Source organism: Phocoena phocoena, chromosome 6 (genome assembly GCF_963924675.1).
Source record: "Phocoena phocoena chromosome 6, mPhoPho1.1, whole genome shotgun sequence".
In the NCBI taxonomy this organism is placed as follows: Eukaryota; Metazoa; Chordata; class Mammalia; order Artiodactyla; family Phocoenidae; genus Phocoena; species Phocoena phocoena.
In genome coordinates, this window is record NC_089224.1 from 42760824 (window position 1) to 42779693 (window position 18870).

Consider the following 18870-nt stretch of genomic DNA (forward strand, 5'->3'; position numbering starts at 1 on the left):
GGCTGGGCCCGTGAGCCATGGCCACTGAGCCTGCGCGTCCGGAGCCTGTGCTCCACAACGGGAGAGGCCACAACAGTGAGAGGCCCGCGTCCCGCAAAAAAAAAAAAAAAAAAAAAAAAAAGTAAAGAAATGATTAATATTAGGAGGAGACACGCTAATGATTGGGAAGAGTTGTGAGGGGGCCTTCTGCTACCTTGGCAGTGCTCAATTACTTAACATTGCTTGTATAAAGGGAGATGACTTTGTGACTTTGTGACAAACAAGTTAAACATTTGTTTAATTTTGCTATATTTGACAATAAAATGGCTAAAAATTAATTGCAGAAAAATATGGATTATTCAAGTCGAATGTCAAAAGAATGCCTAAAAAGTATCTAAATCATATAGGGAAATATTAGTTTCTTCTACTAAAACCTTTTGCTATGTTTTATTACTGGTCCTCCTGGCTATTAGAGAGGCTAAGAGACACTAGCAGAAATTTATTGATACCTGAAAAACACTAAAGTCCTAAAATGCCATCAATTTTGCTCCAGGAATGGAGTTAGGTTTCACAGTAAATAACTAGGAAGGAAAATTTGAATGTCTTCTGCTGCAACTCCTTTTCAATTCCTTAATTGTGAACAACTTTTCTATTTCAAGGTCCAAATAGATGATTTTGAAACTCCCTTACTCCTCTTGTGTACGATATAACTTTCATCCCCAGAGCCACTTGAAGTGGGAAACCCTGGTTCTTGGTTTACAGAGGAGTTTACAGCACTGAGAGGCACCCAGTGTAGGGAACTTAGCCTACACATAAGCACGCAAGTCTTCAAGTTACACACACAGTTGACAGGGACGGGACAAGCCATGAATAGCAGGAAAGTTGTCAGAAATATGGAGCACTATGCTGCCACTCAACATATCCACTTCATCACACACCTCCCCTGCCAGTGTGAAGAATATGGATTGCAAAGCAGATATTCTGTCCTACTATCCCTCCTCAGGCTTTATCCCTTCTGATACTGTTTATATGAGTCATGCTCTGTTTAGTCCAAGACTTAGCACTACTCATCCTTCACAGTACAGGTCTACTCAAAGAGATGCTCAGCTACCATGCTGCTCCCCAAATGAAGGCAGGGCAAAGACTTCATGCACAAACCAACTGGCTGCCTCCAACAGAGAAAGATTCATTGATGCTGTCCCAAGCTATGAAGAGAAATGGGGGATGGAGACCACAGCTTTCAGTCAACTAGAATAAATTTATAAAAAAACAAAAACAAAAGGAACGTTTGTGTGCAGGTGCTAGGTGATACGATGTGTGGAATGGTGAGGGAGGAAGCACAAAAACAGAATTGACCACAGGGAACCAGCCATATGGAAGTCAGTGGGTTATAATAACAGAAATCATCTTAGACAAGGTGGAGGGATGTGTGACACAAATTTACAAACCCCCAGGTCTACACTGTATTCTGAAACAACAAGAGGGTAAAGTCAAGTAAAGAATGGCTTCATTTGTTCAACAACCAGAAATATGTCACTTTCTTCCGGGCAGCCCTACGGAGGGTTAAACTGATCTGCTGTGCTGAGCAAACAGAGGGCTGCTCACTAACAGCATCTGCTGGGGACTTGAGAAAGCTGTTCTCGCTTAATAGATACCATTTTCCATTTTGATTTCTTCTGGTGTGTAAACTCTTAAAGAAATGATGCATTGCATGGAAATTCATCCACAGCTGAAAGTGCAAATAAGGGAAGAAAAACAAAATCATAAAAGACATTAAAAGGTACATTTCAGAAAGCAAGTGTACTCAGTTTCTTAGGCAATGAAGCATTCACGTTTTCAATTTTAACAGAGAGGCAGAAAATATAAAAACAAAGTGATTCCCAGGGAAAAGATACGCTTAACACGGCTGAGAAAAGTTGGTTATTTTTAAACTTTTCCCCTTAAGAAAAAGGGAAATTGTGTAGCTGTGGATTTCAGTTGTCTCCTGAGAGAGCTGGCATTCTTACAGTTTGGGTATGGGAGGCAAACGTTTGCTAAACTATTTGGGAAAGAAAGTGCCTACCGATAAAGCAGCAGGAAGCATGTACTGTGTTTACCATCCTATAACAAGAGCACCTTGTTATCCCGTGGTACCTCCTCTGTCATGCACTGGCTGATGATGGTGAAATATATTTTGAGAAACCAGCAGCTATAGTTCAAAACTAAGTCTCTGAAAACCAGACTGTGTTGCTGAAAATGCAAACTTTTTCGTGTTTACATATATTTAGCTGTCTGATGTGTATAGTGTGTTGGTCTTGAGAACACTCACCTAAGCAATTCCTTTATTGCCAGAGGAATGAGGTTGATGAAATTTCCAGACATTAAAGCATTCCCTCTGCACCTACTAACTGATGCATAATGATTTGGAATTCATTGATCTCAGCAAAGCTTAAACATAAAATGAAGAATGGTAAAATATCTCCTTCAATCTTTGGCTTCAATCTTTCAAGTACATAGGTGACCTTTTTTTTTTCCAACTAAAAGCACTTTAAACACGCATTTATGGTATAAAGAACTAACTAGAAGTCATCGATTTTCAAACTGGTTTTACTTGTATTAGATCTGAGTATCTAGAAATATATGCTGAGGCAAATATTCATTGTATGTAGCTCTTACAAAAATTATATTTTCTAGATGAGTAAAGTTTCTTATTACACAAAAGTGTATTGGTTTTATTTACATGAATAATTAGTAATATATTACTTAAAGCAATTTGTTGGATCTGCTTTATTTCCCTTCATTTGTGTGCTTGGGTCAGTTGAGTTAATGTGGTACTTTGTTACACATGAAAGCATCATGTATTCAAGTCATAATAATAGCTATTAACAAATGACAGCTAACGTTCCTTGAAAGCTTATTTTGCGGCAGATACTGTGCTAGGAATTTTACATGCATTATCTCAAGAAATCTGCACATCAATAGTATATTATTACCTCACGTAGAAAGCTTAATTTTCCAAGGTCAGCATATAGGCAAAGGTAAAGATGGTATTTGAACCTAGATTTGTTTGATTCTAGAGCCTGTGTTCTTAAATTACCCTCTCTATGCTCTTATCAAGACAAAAACTCACCTGAATCATGAGAAGAGACTGCACTTTGAGCTGACTGGACCCAAGCACCAAAGTGACTAAAGCCAGCTTCATGTCAGTCAGACAAAGTTCACTGAGGGCACCCCCTGCTCCAAAGGAGGCCAACAATATTTACAGTGAGGGTATATATCTGTTTTCAATGACCAACTACTTACTTCAAAAAAAAATTAGAATGCTTATTGTTCCAGCAACTAGAGCAAGTGCCAAAGATGAGATTATATTCAGGGATTTGGTGAGTGGTCCCCAAAATGTCTGGTCTTAGCACAGATTATGAAGCACTTGGAACTTCAACAATATTCTAATTTCTCACTTGACACTTGTGTAAAATCTCAAAACAAAATCAAACCAAATTACCAGAGTGATTTGATAATCCCTCCTACTCTAAAAGAAAACAATGGTAAGGAATCCAATGAATATTAGAGATACATGTTTGCCTCAATGCTCCATACCTTCTTTATCTTCTACTTCTATAATCCTTATCAAATAAAACTTTCAAATATTTAAAGTAATGCTATATTATTTGTGTATTTTGTACTTAAAGGCAAAACAACCTCTCTTGGAAAAGGTTATCAAGCCAATTACAAGAGCTATGCAGAAATTTTTTCTTGTGGCAGTTATTAACTCCCTCTTTAACCAAAACATCTCCTTTCCCACAAATAATGGCTATTATGTTTAACTTTTTAATGAAGTAAAAATACACCTAGAAAAGTGTACAATTCATAGGTCACAGCTAAATGAATAACCACAAAAGGAATATGGCCATGTAACTACCGCAAGAAGTCAAGAAATAGTACACCACTAACACTCCAGAGCCACCTCCAAAGCTACTAACTCATATATTTGCTTATTTTTAAAATTTTATATAAATTTTATATAAATGGGGTCATATAAGACATATTTATTTGCTATGTCTGTCTCCTTTGGCTTAATATGGTGGGATAACAATGTGGTGTTGCATTTTTATTGCCATATGTTATTTCACTTCCATGAATATACCAAAATCTCCTTACACATTCTAATGCTGATTGAAAATTTGAGTGGTTCCAAGTTTGGGGATATTATCAAAAATGTTGATATAAATGTTATTGTACATGTCTTTGGTACACAAAAACACTCACTTAAGGTATATATATATATATATATATATATATACATACATATACACAAGTAAGCAAAACTGTTAGGCAATGGGATAACTGTTTTTTCCAACTTTGGTAGATGATGCCAGTCTTCCAAAATTGGTGTACCAATTTACACTCCCACAAAAGTTCATGAAGTTGTTTTATATTCTTACTTCACGTTGTTAGTCTCTTTAGTGGAGTTTAAATCATATGCTATTTTTAATGAGTATGAATAAAAAGATAAATTTAGGATTAGCAAATTAGTGTATTCATTTATACAGGCAATCACTATGATAAAGAAATAAATCCTAGTGCTTAGAAGTACACATTTGAGGGTCTAATGCTGTTTGACCAGTCCCTGCTTTTTTCTATCTTTGTGATGGTCAACACATTTCTTTGCCTTTCTAAACCTCAGTTTTCTCACCTGAATAATATTAATATAGCATAAAAGGGTTATTATTAATTAAAATAGTCAAGCTTGGTATAGTACCAGGAACACAAAAATCATTCCAAAAGCATTCTGATATTGCTACCTAAAAACATTATGACATTGGCTGAAACCAACAAGCTACCATAATGTTGCCTTTTGCCACCCTATGCTGTGGTTTTTTTTAAAAATTGGAATTCAAAATCCTTTTGTCTTCCTCTACTCATGATTTATAAAGTCAGAGCCATATAGAATCTAAACAGACCTCAAGTTCCCAGGCCCATTTCCTTGTCTTTGAGTAGACAAATATCTATATCACTTAAGGTAAACAGTTTTTGATTTCTCTCACAATGTTATCTATAAATATACCCTTTTTCTCTACTGGATCTTAACTCTTTCTTTTTCATCTCTTTCCCCCATCCAACACAGAGACTTTAAAGAATCTTTCATATAAAAAGCAATCAACAATTGTTAATTGAATTGCATTCATTTGTTCATACCACAAAGCCCCAAGCCACAAAATACACCCACTATACTACACATATTACTTTGAAACACAAGACAAATAAAAATTCTCTATAAATGCCGACGAGAAGTATGGTAGTAACAATAGCAATCAAAGTAACAACACTCAGGAACCAACAGACTGCCGGGTCTTTTACAAATCTCTCATAGTTTTCCAAATTTATTTTCCTAAAAACTTGGAAATTGTGTTTTGCCTAAGATAAGCCAACATTTTTGAGTCTGTTTCATAATTCTGCACACACGAATTACAAGCAGCTCAAAACTGGCAGAACACGTCCTTCTGTGTCTGATGCATCACTCCTGTTCAATAAATGAAGATCCAAATAACCAATGGAGAGACTCGTGCTTTGCATAAAAGCAGAATTGGGAAGAAATAAACCAACATAAAGTTTCTTTTAATTCAGTTTTATTCCTACCCATCTCTCTATAATAAATACTTTTATATAATTATCACATTATTCATGCTTTCACCAAGCACTTAGTGAAGCATCTACTCTGTCCAAGGTACTGAGTGAAGTACTGTAAGGATGGATCAAATGAACTCCATGCAATCAAAAAAAACTTGCATTTTAATGGGTAGATAAGGCATGTGCTTAAATAAATCTAAGACAAGGAATACAATATGGAGAAAAATCACAGTTAAGATGTGATGACAAATCAGAGAGATCATATTTAATTTAACGGAGGAAATGAAGAAAGATTGTTTGGAGCAGAAAACATTCAACCTGGGTCAAGAAATAGAGAGAAGCTTTTATATCCACACTACACTCTTTCCCTAACAATGTGGATGACTCTAAGCTTTCCCATCCAAGTAAGTAAGTTGGCATTTTACTTTTCAAGCAACGATCATGAGTGATGCAATTGTTTGTGTGGGATTTTAATTTGACCCTGATGCCCGTTTTTCAAGGAAATGTATATTTCACTTAATAACTAGGTTTGCGTTTGGTGATTCTTTGGTCACGCATGGTAAATGCACAAATGAGTGTTTGGAACGAGACTATACTTGTGGAAAAATTACTTACTTAGCAATTAATGAGCCTATTTTCATTGATGCCTGAGGCACTTGGAAAAATGATGAAAAATAAATTGAAGCAATTTATTTAGAAAATGCAAAATTGTTCCCATGGATAGTACTTGTTATCTACCACCTTTTACAATGAGATTCACAATATACTTTTATTTATTTATTTATTTTTAACATCTTTATTGGAGTATAATTGCTTTACAATGGTGTGTTAGTTTCTGCTTTATAACAAAGTGAATCAGCTATATGTATACATATATCCCTATATCCCCTCCCTCTTGCATCTCCCTCCCACCCTCCCTATCCCACCCCTCTAGGTGGTCACAAAGCACCGAGCTGATCTCCCCGTGCTATGCGGCTGCTTCCCACTAGCTAGCTATTTTACATTTGGTAGTGTATATATGTCCATGCCACTCGCTCACTTCGTCTATATTTTAGAATACAGTGGAGGTGACAATATTTATAGAATGAAAACATCATTAAAAAAATTCAGGAGGAATTATTACCAGAAAAACCTATTTGAGCTAATACTCAAAAGCCAGAAGCTGTGATGTGATATGCCTGAAAAAAGAACAGTCTTACATATGATGATATAATGAAGAATGGACTGGGAAGAAATGGGAGAATTTTTAGGGAGAGGTTTTTCCTACATAAATCAAAATGTGTAATGATATACAGTGAAGAAGAATAAATACTACATAGCAACAATATTCTTAATCATAGTTTAGAAACATCCACAGATGTTGACAGGATAGGTTAAAAAAAAAAAAGTTTAAGATAATGGAACTGAGACCACTGCTTTGCTTTGCAAACTCCCTAATAACTTTTACATACATTTCAAAAATAAAAATGGTTTTAAGAGAATCATTCCCATTATCTAATCTAAAAGCTAATACACAATTTTTTTTCTTTTTAAGTACAGGATATTCTTCCCAGAAGTTGTCATGAGATAGTTAAATTACACAATCCAGTTCCAGGCCACAGCAGCCAGGAATAGATGCTACAGAATGCTTCTCAGAAGTGAGTCATGGCTTTCCATGTTTATGTTTTTGTTTTGATATGTTTGGTAATGGAAAATAACTTTGAACATTCAAAGCTGAAGTCAAAAGCTGAGGTTGAAGTATCCTTGCCAATTTCAAGTTATTGACAAAACTTTACTGATTCCAACAGTACAGGCAGAAAGAGTCCTTTCCCTAGATATTTGCCAAATATTCTACAGAAAAATGTCAAAGAATTCACCTCTTTAGAATCATCTATTTAACTTCCAGCACTGCATAAATCTAGGCTCTAAGCAATCTGAAAAGAAATAACTAAAGCTCTAAAAATAGAGTAGACAAAAATCTCTTAAATTTGAAATACTACAAGGAGATTACTTGAAAGTTCTCCTGGCTCTGATTCAAGAAACTGTTTCAACATGGATTACCAAAAAACATTGAAAAGTTTGACACACAGAAGGGAATCAATAGGCAAACCCCAAAACTAGACTGCTAAAAACAGAGAATTATGATAAAAATACTGAACTAACTCTAGCCAGACACATTTCTGTTACTTCTAGATTAAGAATTTTACCAACTCCTAGGACACGAAAATAATGAGTATCACACTGTTAACATATTTACATATGAATTTTAATCCGTTTAGTATGCACATATGCAAGTATAAAGATACATCCAAGAGACTAGTTTAGAAAGGAAATATCTCAGGTCCACTGTCAAGATTTTCAAACACTAAGTCACTGCAAGTCTGTTGGGGAGAACTGTGACTCATGGGTCTCTGATTTATTTGCAGGAAATCTATAAGGATGATGAAAGGGTTTTCCTCTTATATAAGCAAATACCTTTGCAAATTCTTAGTCCCATTTGGTTGAAGTTGAAATATTTAAAACTATTTTGAAACTAAGTTACATATTACTGTGTGTTAACAGGTAGATGCAAAGGTCCAAGGTTCCTAGAAATGTGTCATTTCTTCTAGACACAATTATGAATCTAACATACTGCTATCATTTATGCAAGAGCTTTTAGTTAGTTATATTTTAGTAATGTTTTAGGAGTTACATTCCACAGTGATATTTACAGGTTTGTAGATTTACAAATGTTTAAAGCATATACTGTTCAAAATGCCAAAGCAGTGAGAGTCATGTGAGGGGGGTTATAGGTATATAAAATGCAAAATTGTATTTGTGGTCAAGATTCTGGTTCCTAGACCTGGCTGACTAGGTGAGTAAAAACCTTTAAGGGGTGTGGCTAAATTAGGCTCATTTTCACAACATTGTTCCTTAAATTTTACTCAGATTTAAAGCAATCTGGAATATCTTGAACCCAACCACATTGCAGCCAAAGCAAGTATATGCCAACTCTGCCCTTACTATTCTTTCTGCCTAAAAATCTGGCACAGATCATTTACCCCGTGCTATGAACTCAGAACTCTCTGCAAGAATGACCTGCCTCTGGAAAATAACCAGATAATACAGTGATATTGCAGCTTAAAGTCTGCCTGTCCATTTAATATCACAGATTTGAATTTTTAGATCCAGAAACAAATGATATAATAGAGGCATTGGGGCAAGAAGTGTTGATTCTCCAGCAGCTGCAGAATTGGATGGGCCAATTCAATCTTCCCCACAAGGTTTTCATCCAAGCTTTTCACTATGAGAAAGCTAAGCAAACGCCACATCTAGTCTATGCCACAACTATGCCAAAAATTCAAAATCATTTAGTTAGGTTCTATTCAATTTAGAAAACTTAGTTTTTGAACGGGTCATGTTTACTGTGGGTGATAGCTGGTACTCCTTGCTTTTTCTTCTATAGATTTTTTCTTTTACCCTCTTGATCTGTTAGAAAAAAAGAGGATACTCAGAGGTGTCTGTGTGTGTCCCCTACATGAAGGGCTGCTCATGTACTATCCAATAGTCACAGAAGTGGGCCCTAGCAGGCCCACTCACTCAAAGGCATAGTTTATTTGGACCAATTCCCCTCCACTATTGGTAATAGGAACCAGAGCTGGCAAACAGCAGGTTTCCATTCAACTCCAACAGTCTAGCTGGCGTAGAAATTTTTCATAAGCAATCAGTGTGCTCCAATTTGGTAATGTGCCTACTGAGGCTCTATGGTTACATTCTCTGTTAGGCAATATCTAGTGTCATGCAACACAGGTCCCTGAGAGGTGAAAGACTCATTTCCAATTCCCCCAAAAATTGCCTATTGACTTCTAGTTACAAATGCAGGCACAGACATGCTCAAAATATATTTGCCTTATTTTTCTTTCCTGATATAGCTAGAACATCTGTTTTCAAAAACATTCTTTTCTTTTCAGTAGCATTTGGTCCTGAAAGTATTATCAAGGAATTCCCTCCAAGCTTACGTCCTAGCTGTCAACATCACCCAGATGACTTGCCATCTAGGTACATGTGAATAGATGAAATAGAAAACACCTTGTTTATTGCTCAGATTCTTCCTCATAATACTTAAACAAATAGAACTCCAGAAGATAGTTCAAATAAGTAACCATCACAATAGACAGTTTTAACTAATTTAAAAAGTTTCCATATATCTTGAGTAAGATGAAAAACACAAGACATAAAACTTTAGTTACTAGCAACTTTATTTCAATATTTATCTTACCACATTTCAAAATTAAAAGTTGAAATCATACATCATTTGGCAAGGCTCAGAAAATTAATGTGCATCTACTCATAACTGTGAAAAACTCAAATCTATTGTCTACATGCAGTCTAACTTTCATTTTATCTGTGAGATGATCAGCCTTTCAAAGAGTAGACATATAATGAAATTGATTTTTTCATACTAAAAGCACAGTTTTATCATGCCCAATACAAAGAAAACTATTGCCATCTCTAAGAAAGATATGAATTAAATCAATGTTAATTATTAAAAATTCTAGCTTAATCCATTATCTAAATTACTTAACACTCTACAAATTTGATAAAGGCTTATAATTGTTTATGAATATATTCCTGAAAGGCAGTCTTTAATAAAGATTAGGAAAACTTCAATTTGTCCACTAGTATTTCTAATTACATAATCTAGGATATGAAAGAAAATGGCTTGTAAATATAATACTTGCTTCCAATGCATATTAATCCATCTTACCAAGATAAACTGTATATCTACAGAGGTTCAGAATATCTATTTTATTTCATCTGAAAAGACTTACAAATAATTCTCAGTCAAGTTTACAATCAAACCTCTTTATTAGTTTACTTTATCAAAAAAAAAATTAAGACAGAGGTAATCTGTCAATCCTCAGAGCATTTTTATATGACAGGTAACGAGTAACTATTTACTTTCTAACTGATAAAGGCATTTCAGAAATATGTGCATAAATATGTCTACATAACTATAGTCGAAGATAAACTTTTTCCTTAGATAAATACAATTACAGGGTGTGGTGAAGAATAAAATCCAGTAATGTTTCTGGCAATATTGTAGACCAGTTATGGAAAGAAAACATCTCCCCCAGCACACAGCAAATAATTCTGGTTAAACATGGAAACCATTTTTCTAAAGTATGGATACACTAAGGATAAACAAAGGAAAAGCATATGGCCCCAAATTATGAAAAAGTTTGACTTTATATGAATAAGCAATCACTGGAGATAGTATTTGCCCTAACGGCATGTAGAAACTTCTTGTGATCTACAACTTGACTTTAACTGGCCACAGGCATACAGTTAAGAGACAAAGTATGAGTCTTTACTGGTAGTGTGTAAAATAGGAGAAACACACATACATAAATCATGTAAAGTAGAGAGAAAAATTCCTCTCATGGCTTTGGCAAAAAGCTAAACTAGTCTTACATGAGAATTCCTGACCACAGGTGCATACGAATGATGGTATTTGAATCAGAAATCCTACTTCTTTTTTAAGTAAAAAGCTCTAGGGTGAGATTTTAGTTTAAATTACTCTTAGGTTGATAATGCACCCAGGTACCCATCAGAAGTAAACACATTTCCTTGCACAGTGAAAACACTCTTAAATAGAGGCCTGAAAATCTCCCACAGATTATTTCCAAACAATGAAATTTCACTTTTTGTTTTTAAAATCACTAAACAACTCCTCTATAAGCAAGAATTAATGGAAACTAATTGCAAAATTAGACCTATGAAGATAATAAATACTGAAAATATCAGATATAAAATAAATATTGTTAAACTTATTAAAATAAGTTATTATGGAGGAATAAATGGCTATAAAAATTGATCAGGCAGATTGGGAAAAATAAATAGCAGTGAAAAATGTAGTAACTAAAAATAAAATCTTAATCTATGAGTTAAAATGGAGATTAGACACAATTGAAAAGAGAATTAGTGACCTGAAAGTTAGATCTGAAGAAGTTACTCAGAAGGGAGAATGTAGGGCATAGGGGCAAAAAGACAGAAAATCTGAAAGGTTAGAATACACGAAAGACAAGCGTGATGAGGTCCAATAACATCTAACTGGAGTTTGAAAAGAAAAAGAATATGTAAATATGTAATATGAATGAGAAGTTTCCAAAATTGTTGAAAGAAACCAATCCTTTGATTCAGGAAGACCAGCAAATTTCAATCAGGACACAATTGAAAAAGCAAAATCTGTATATATCACAGTTAAACACAGATAGATAGATCTATCTGTCTGTCTGTCTACCTGATAGATAGATAGATAGATAGACAGATAAAGTAGCCAGAAGGAGAAAAAAAAGAAGACTGCCTACTACAAAGGAATGACAGCTTGACTGATACTGGCTTCTCAACAGAAATAATGGAATGACAATGAAATAGTATCTTCAAAATACTGGAGAAATTTTTATATCCAGTGACATTGTTTTCCAATACTAAGGTCTAATTAACAATTTCTAAAGATAAGCAAAAATTAAACAATTTCAAGATTCTACCAAAGCAGAAATAGGTGGGACAATTTGCTCTACCAGATATCAAAACTTACAAGTAAGCCCAATAATTAAAGAGTGTGGTACTAGCACAGAGATAGAAAATTAGAAAAATGGGACAGAAATGACACCTCAGAAACAGACCCACCCATATATGGAATAGAGGATGTAAACAACTGTGCCAGAGTTATTTGTAATTCATATGGGGAAAAGTGAAATTTGATCCCTATCTCACACCATATACAAAATCAGTTTCAGATAAATACAAGACTTAAATGTAATAGGCAAAACTTTAAAATATTAAAAACACAATATAAGAGGCTATCATTTACCAAAGGGTAGAGATGTACACATTAAAGAAAATATAAAATTCACTAAACATAAAAGAAAAGATTTTAAATATTCAAAGACATTTAAATTAAGAACTTCTGTTCTTCAAAACACTCCATTTAAGACAAGCCACAGAGGCAAAAAAGTTTACAATTTATCTAATGAATATAGGTCTATTATCCTCATTATGTAAAGAACTTCTTCAATTCAGTAAGACACGGACAGTCCAATAGAAAAGTGGGCACAAAAGTATTTCACAGAAGAGAAAATACAAAAGATCTATAAGCATATGGAGAAATACTCAACCCATTTAGGAACCAAGGATATTCCAAAAGAAATAAAATGTAACTCACCACTATTTTACTTTAGCAGTCCAAAAAAAAAAAAAAGTTTATATACTCTTTTGGAGAGATTGTAGAGCAAAAGGAATCCTCAACATTGCTGATGAAGGTGCCAAATGGTTCAATCATAGTTTTGCATTATCTAGTAATGTTGGGAATAAGCCAGACTCAGCAATTTTACCCCTATATATATTCTTAGAGAAATGTTTATACATGTGCATTCAGAAATATGTGCAAAAACATTCAGAGCAGCATTGGCCATAATAGGAAAATCTAGAAACAACCTAAATATTCTACCACATACAGCTTGGTATATGTGTGTGTGTGTGTGTGTGTGTGTGTGTGTGTGTGTGTGTGTGTATATATATATATATATATATATATATATAATAGAGGAATACTATAGAGGCAATGAAAATGAATTGCTGCAGCAACAGGAATCCATATGGATAAGTCTCAAACATATTACATTGAATAAAAGAAGCAAATTGCAGGAAAATACAAGTACTATGATATTTTTTATGTCAAATTTTAAAAACAGAAACCTAAACAACATATTGCTTAAGGATACATGTATATATGGTTAATTTACAAAGAAAAATAACCAAATCATTATTATAAAGTAAAGGAAGTTATTGTTTCTACTAGGGAAGAGGGAAAATATAATCAGGAAGTTCACAGGAATATCAAATTTTTTCATATTGTTTTATATCTTAAGCTGGGTAAGAGGTATATAGATGTTTATTATTAAACATTAAAATGTATACATTATATATAATTTATACACATATATTATTCTAAAATAATATTTAAAAACCATAATACTTGTTTTGAGTTGCCCATGTCTCTTTTATTCCTTCCTATTTGGGGACTGCAAATCATTATGCAGCATCTAAAAACAGACACATTTTATATTACTTCTCAAATATATTGCCATTATGCATTTCCACTTAAATTCAAGTGGAATTTATAAAATTTTGTATAGCATTTAGCTATATAAAATTAGCATTTCTATAGCACTATTTTATAAAGCATTTAAAATACATACTGCTTGAAATGTTATTGCACCTTGAGCTATACTGCATTATTAATGATGAAGTATGCCCTAATACATGTAATTTTACATTTCCAACTCTAAAATTTTGTTTATTACACATAGTAATGCACCATATACTCTTCTAATTACAAAAAAGCAGAATATATTTTTGTTTTTGAAGCTAAATATGAGGAGGATTTCTTTGTAAAACTTATTTTAGAATCACACATATCCTAAGGCATATTTAACTAGCAATCCTGAATTCTTCCCTTATGGGAAGAACGTTTTCCTTGACCATAATCCTGGAAGAATAACAACTTCCCTTTACTTGGTGCTCACATAGCCTACAGAACTCTTTCAACAAAGAGGAATTCAGTGATAATGGAGGATGCACTCACACCAATCAGGATTTCGACATTCATGTCTATATTCATATATAGACATTACTGAAGCAAGATTTTTGTGTTTGTGTGTATGTGCATATTCATGTGTACATGGGTCTGTGTGTGCGAGTTTACTGTATATTAAACTACAAGGATCTAGATCAGAGCCCAAGTTTTTCTGTAAAAAGCCAGACAGTAAATATATCAGGCTCTGGGGCTATGGAGTCTCTTTCATGACTTAACTCTGATGTTGTAGCACAAAATCAAGCATAGAAAACAGTAAATGAATGAGCACGGCTGTCTTCTGATAAAAAGTTATTTACAAAACCAGGCAATGGGCCAGATTTAACCTGCAGGCCACATTTTGCCCACCCTGATCTAGATAATTACCTAAACTTGCTGAAAACGTAAATAAGTTACATGTGAATGATGCACTGATTGGCTGCTAAATAATTTCAATTAAACTTTCTTGGGTTAGTTGAGCTTCTCCCTCATTCACTCTACTACAAAGATGCTGGCCTCTTTTATTTCTCAAACATAGCTAGTTTTTTCCTGATCCTGGCTGTCACTCACAGACACTAACTGTTCTCTGTAATGGAATATCCTTCCCCTAACCTTTTACCTAATTAACCCTGAATACCCATTCTTAAGGTTTTGATTTGAATGTTACCTAGTTAGAGAGGGCAGCGTAACATTCATTCCATTTTTGTGTGTGTATACATCAATAACTTATTGTCTAATACCTTTTTCCCTACTAGACTTTAAGCTCCATGATGGCAGGAGCCATACTTATTTTCTTAACCACTGTGTGTCCAGTGACTAGTATAATGCTTAGGAAAACAGACAATAAATATTTACAGAATGAAAAATAAACTGCTTTCAGAATGAATCTGTTCTAAAATCATATATATCAACAGTTTTCCACTTACAATCTCCCACTACCTTGAATTCCTTACACAATAACGTATTTAAGTACCTTAGTGTGAATTGAAACAACAATGAAATACCACTACACCTATTAGAATGGCCAAAATCCAGAATATTGACAATACAACATGCTGGCAAGGATGTGGAGCAACAAGAACTCTTATTCATTGCTGGTGGGAATTCAAAATGCTACAGCCTCTTTGGAAGACAGTTTGTTGCTTTCTTATAAACCTAAACATACTCTTATCATATAATCCTGCAATTGTGCTCCTTGGTATTTACTCAAAGGAGTTGAAAATGCATGCCCCACAAAAACCTGCATATGAATGTTTATAGAAGCTTTATTTTTAATTGTCAAACTTTGAAGCAAAGAAGAATGTCCTTCAGTAGATGGATGGATACATAAAATGTGGTATACACATTCAATGGAATATTATTCAGTGCTAAAAAATAAATCTACCAAGCCATGAAAAGACATGGAGGAACCCTAAATGCATATTACTAAGTGAAAGGAGTCAATTTTAGGACAGTGAAATTTTAGGGCTGTACGACACTATAATGATGAGTACATCATTTGTCCAAACCCGTAGAACGTACAACACCAAGAGGAAACCCTAACGTAAACTAAGGACTTTGGGTGATTGCTATGTGGCAATGTAGGTTCATCAGTGGTGACAAATGCACCATTCTGGTGAGTGATGTTCATAATGAGGGAGAGGATACATGTGTGGGGAGAGGGTGTATGAGAAATCTCTGTACCTTCCTCTTAATTTTGCTGTGAATCTAAAACTGCTCTAAAAAATAAAGTCTTTAACCAATAACAACAACAAAAAATTCCTTAGCGTGGCAAAGAAGGCCAGTCTGACAATCCTTCTAGCCTCATCTCTTGCAACAATACAGTCTTCTCATTTCCCAGCCTTAACACCACACTCTACTTCAGGGTGCAAATGCTCATAAAGGTTTTTTTTTTTTTTTTAATGTGGACCATTTTACAAGTCTTCATTGAATTTGTTACAATATCGCTTCTGTCTTTATGTTTTGATTTTTTGGCTCCCGAGGCATGTGGGATCTTAGCTCCCCGAAAAGGGATCGAACCCACACCCCCTGCATTGGAAGGCAAAGTCTTAACCACTGGACCGCCAGGGAAGTCCTGCAAATGCTTATAGAACCCAGAGTCCCCAAAGTTCTGCAATGCAGAAAACTTACTTTTCTGCTCTCTACCCCCTCTGTAAGGTAAGGTCATCTCTCTACTTCCTCCCAATTCCCCCAATTTTCCTCCTATCTCCCTGAAAAAACTTACAAAAATTCTCTGTCAAAACTCAGCTCCAAGAAGAGTCCTTTCATGTAGCTGACCAACTGCCCAGACCCCTCTGTACAATTTCACACTCCCTCCTCTGGAATCACTTTAGAAACCATTTTGGGTTGTTCCTTACTGCTCTCACATATCTGCTTTTCTGTTAATTCAGACCATACTCTGAGTTCTTCGAGGGACTCAGACCTTGATTCACTCATATGTGTAGCCCTAGCACATACATGGTATGTGTCACACATATAAAAGAAAAATTATCCCAAACCTCTTTTAAGGGAGAAACAATTTCATGATGAACTTTAATGGAATGTAATTCCATTAAACAAGTCTTATAAAGACTTGTTCTAGGAGATGAATTATCTCACCTGACCAGTTAACTATCAACTGACTGTCAGCCAAAACTCTAACCATCTTTGACCAAACATAATCTTATGTTTGTATTTAGCTTAAATGTTACTATGTAGTCATTCTATTTTCTTAGAAAACATTTCTACTAAGGATGAATCTTTGAACTGACCCACTAGAGGCCTTTATCCCTTCAGCAAGACTGCAATGATGTGATTGTAACATGTACTCATAACTAAATTTTCTGAAGAGTTCCTTAGTAGGAAATTGTGGTAGGGTCTCAAAAAATATTTGTCAACCAAATGAATTCTTCTCATAAGTAGAACTCTTCTGAATTTACATATGCTCTCCCTCACCAAAACCTAGGAAACTCATATGAAACTGTAAAAATTTCGCTAAACCTGCAGAGCCACATCCTGCACCATCTCTCAGGATAATGAAAGGCTCTTCCTCCTGAGGGACAGAAGTATTTATTTAAAAATTACCCATACTCAATAGCATACAGCAAACGCTTGTGGACAAAACTGGACACTCAAATTCAGAAAACACGCCAATTCCAATTCCTCTATTAACTTCCTCACCTTGTGAAATTAGTCTTATCAATATTTTAATTTCACTAAGTCTGAATGAGAGAGAAACATGGCTGCTTAAGCAGATGGCGGTCACAGACTGCATACCACAATTAAGAATTAATGTACAAGCGGAAGCAGCCTGATACAGTATAAACAGTTCCTGAATACCAATGCCACCTAAGCTTGCCTTAAGGAATACACAAGACCAGTTGGGGAAATAATAGGTCAGCCATTTTCAGTGGACACCTGAAAACCTTGCATGAGGATTCCAGATAAGGGGGAACTGTTTGCATTCTTTGCTTTCAAGTTTTGCCCATCTGTGCTGCCTGTGCTGTCACTGACTGTGTAACAGTGTGGGGGCCCCCAAGGGTTGCCAAATGTTCCAGCATATGCAGCGATTGGTATATCCAAGGAAAGGCATTCCATTGACACAGCATGGGCTCCAATCCATACAGACAACGTGTCCATAGGATACCCCTGAGCTAAACTTCAATCTAAGCGAAGTACATTTTCCGTATCACCCGAGTCACTATTCTTCACTCTTAGCCTTCCTTTCAAGAAGTAAAACCTCTCAGCCAGCACAACCTGTTTCCCTCTTCCATTAACATGCTTACAGAAAAAGATCTGAAATCAGGCCTTAGCAGAAATCTCAGCTGTTGTGTCATCTCTATCAGAAGTCATTGTTTTTAAGTCCTTTCTCTAACGTGAAACGAAAGAAGGGAAAATTCCTCCAAGAACATATGGCAGGATTATTTAATGAGTAATAGAAGGAATTTTTCTGATACTCCTGAAATATTATTCTGTCTAAGCTGGTCAGAATAAGTTCTAAATTTTATTGCAGAATTTATTCCTTTTAAGATTGAAGTTTAAAAGGCTCTCAGAGACTCCATTTTTCTCCAGGATAAGATTCACAAATTTCTTGAAACAGTTATATTAAATAATGAAAAAAATTGTTTGGGGGGCTGCAAAAGAACTGGAAGGGTTTGAATATGCAGTTGTCTCTTTCTGGGGTCCCAGTTTACTCACTTATAAAATGGGAAGAAAAATACCCATCCTAGGGCTTCCCTGGTGGCGCAGTGGTTGAGAGTCCACCTGCCAATGCAGTAGACCTGGGTTCAGGCCCTGGTCTGGGAAGATCCCACATGCGGCAGAGCAACTAAGCCCATGAGCCACAACTACTGAGCCTGTGCTCTAGAGCCCGCGAACCACACCTGCTGAAGCCTGTGTACCTAAAGCCCGTGCTCCACAACAAGAGAAGCCACCATAATGAGAAGCCCGCGCACCGCAACGAAAAGTAGCCCCCGCTCGCAGCAACTAGAGAAAAGCCCCTGCGCAGCAACAAAAACCCAACGCAGCCAAAAATAAATAAATAAATAAATTTATTAAAAAAAAAAAAAAAAAAAAAGAAAAAGAAAAATACCCATCCTAATTACTTTATAAGGTCGTGTGGTAATGCTCAGAGAGAATTCATGGGAGTAGATACTGAAATAGATTAAACACTAAGTACATATGAAATGCAATTACCATAGTGCCTCGTT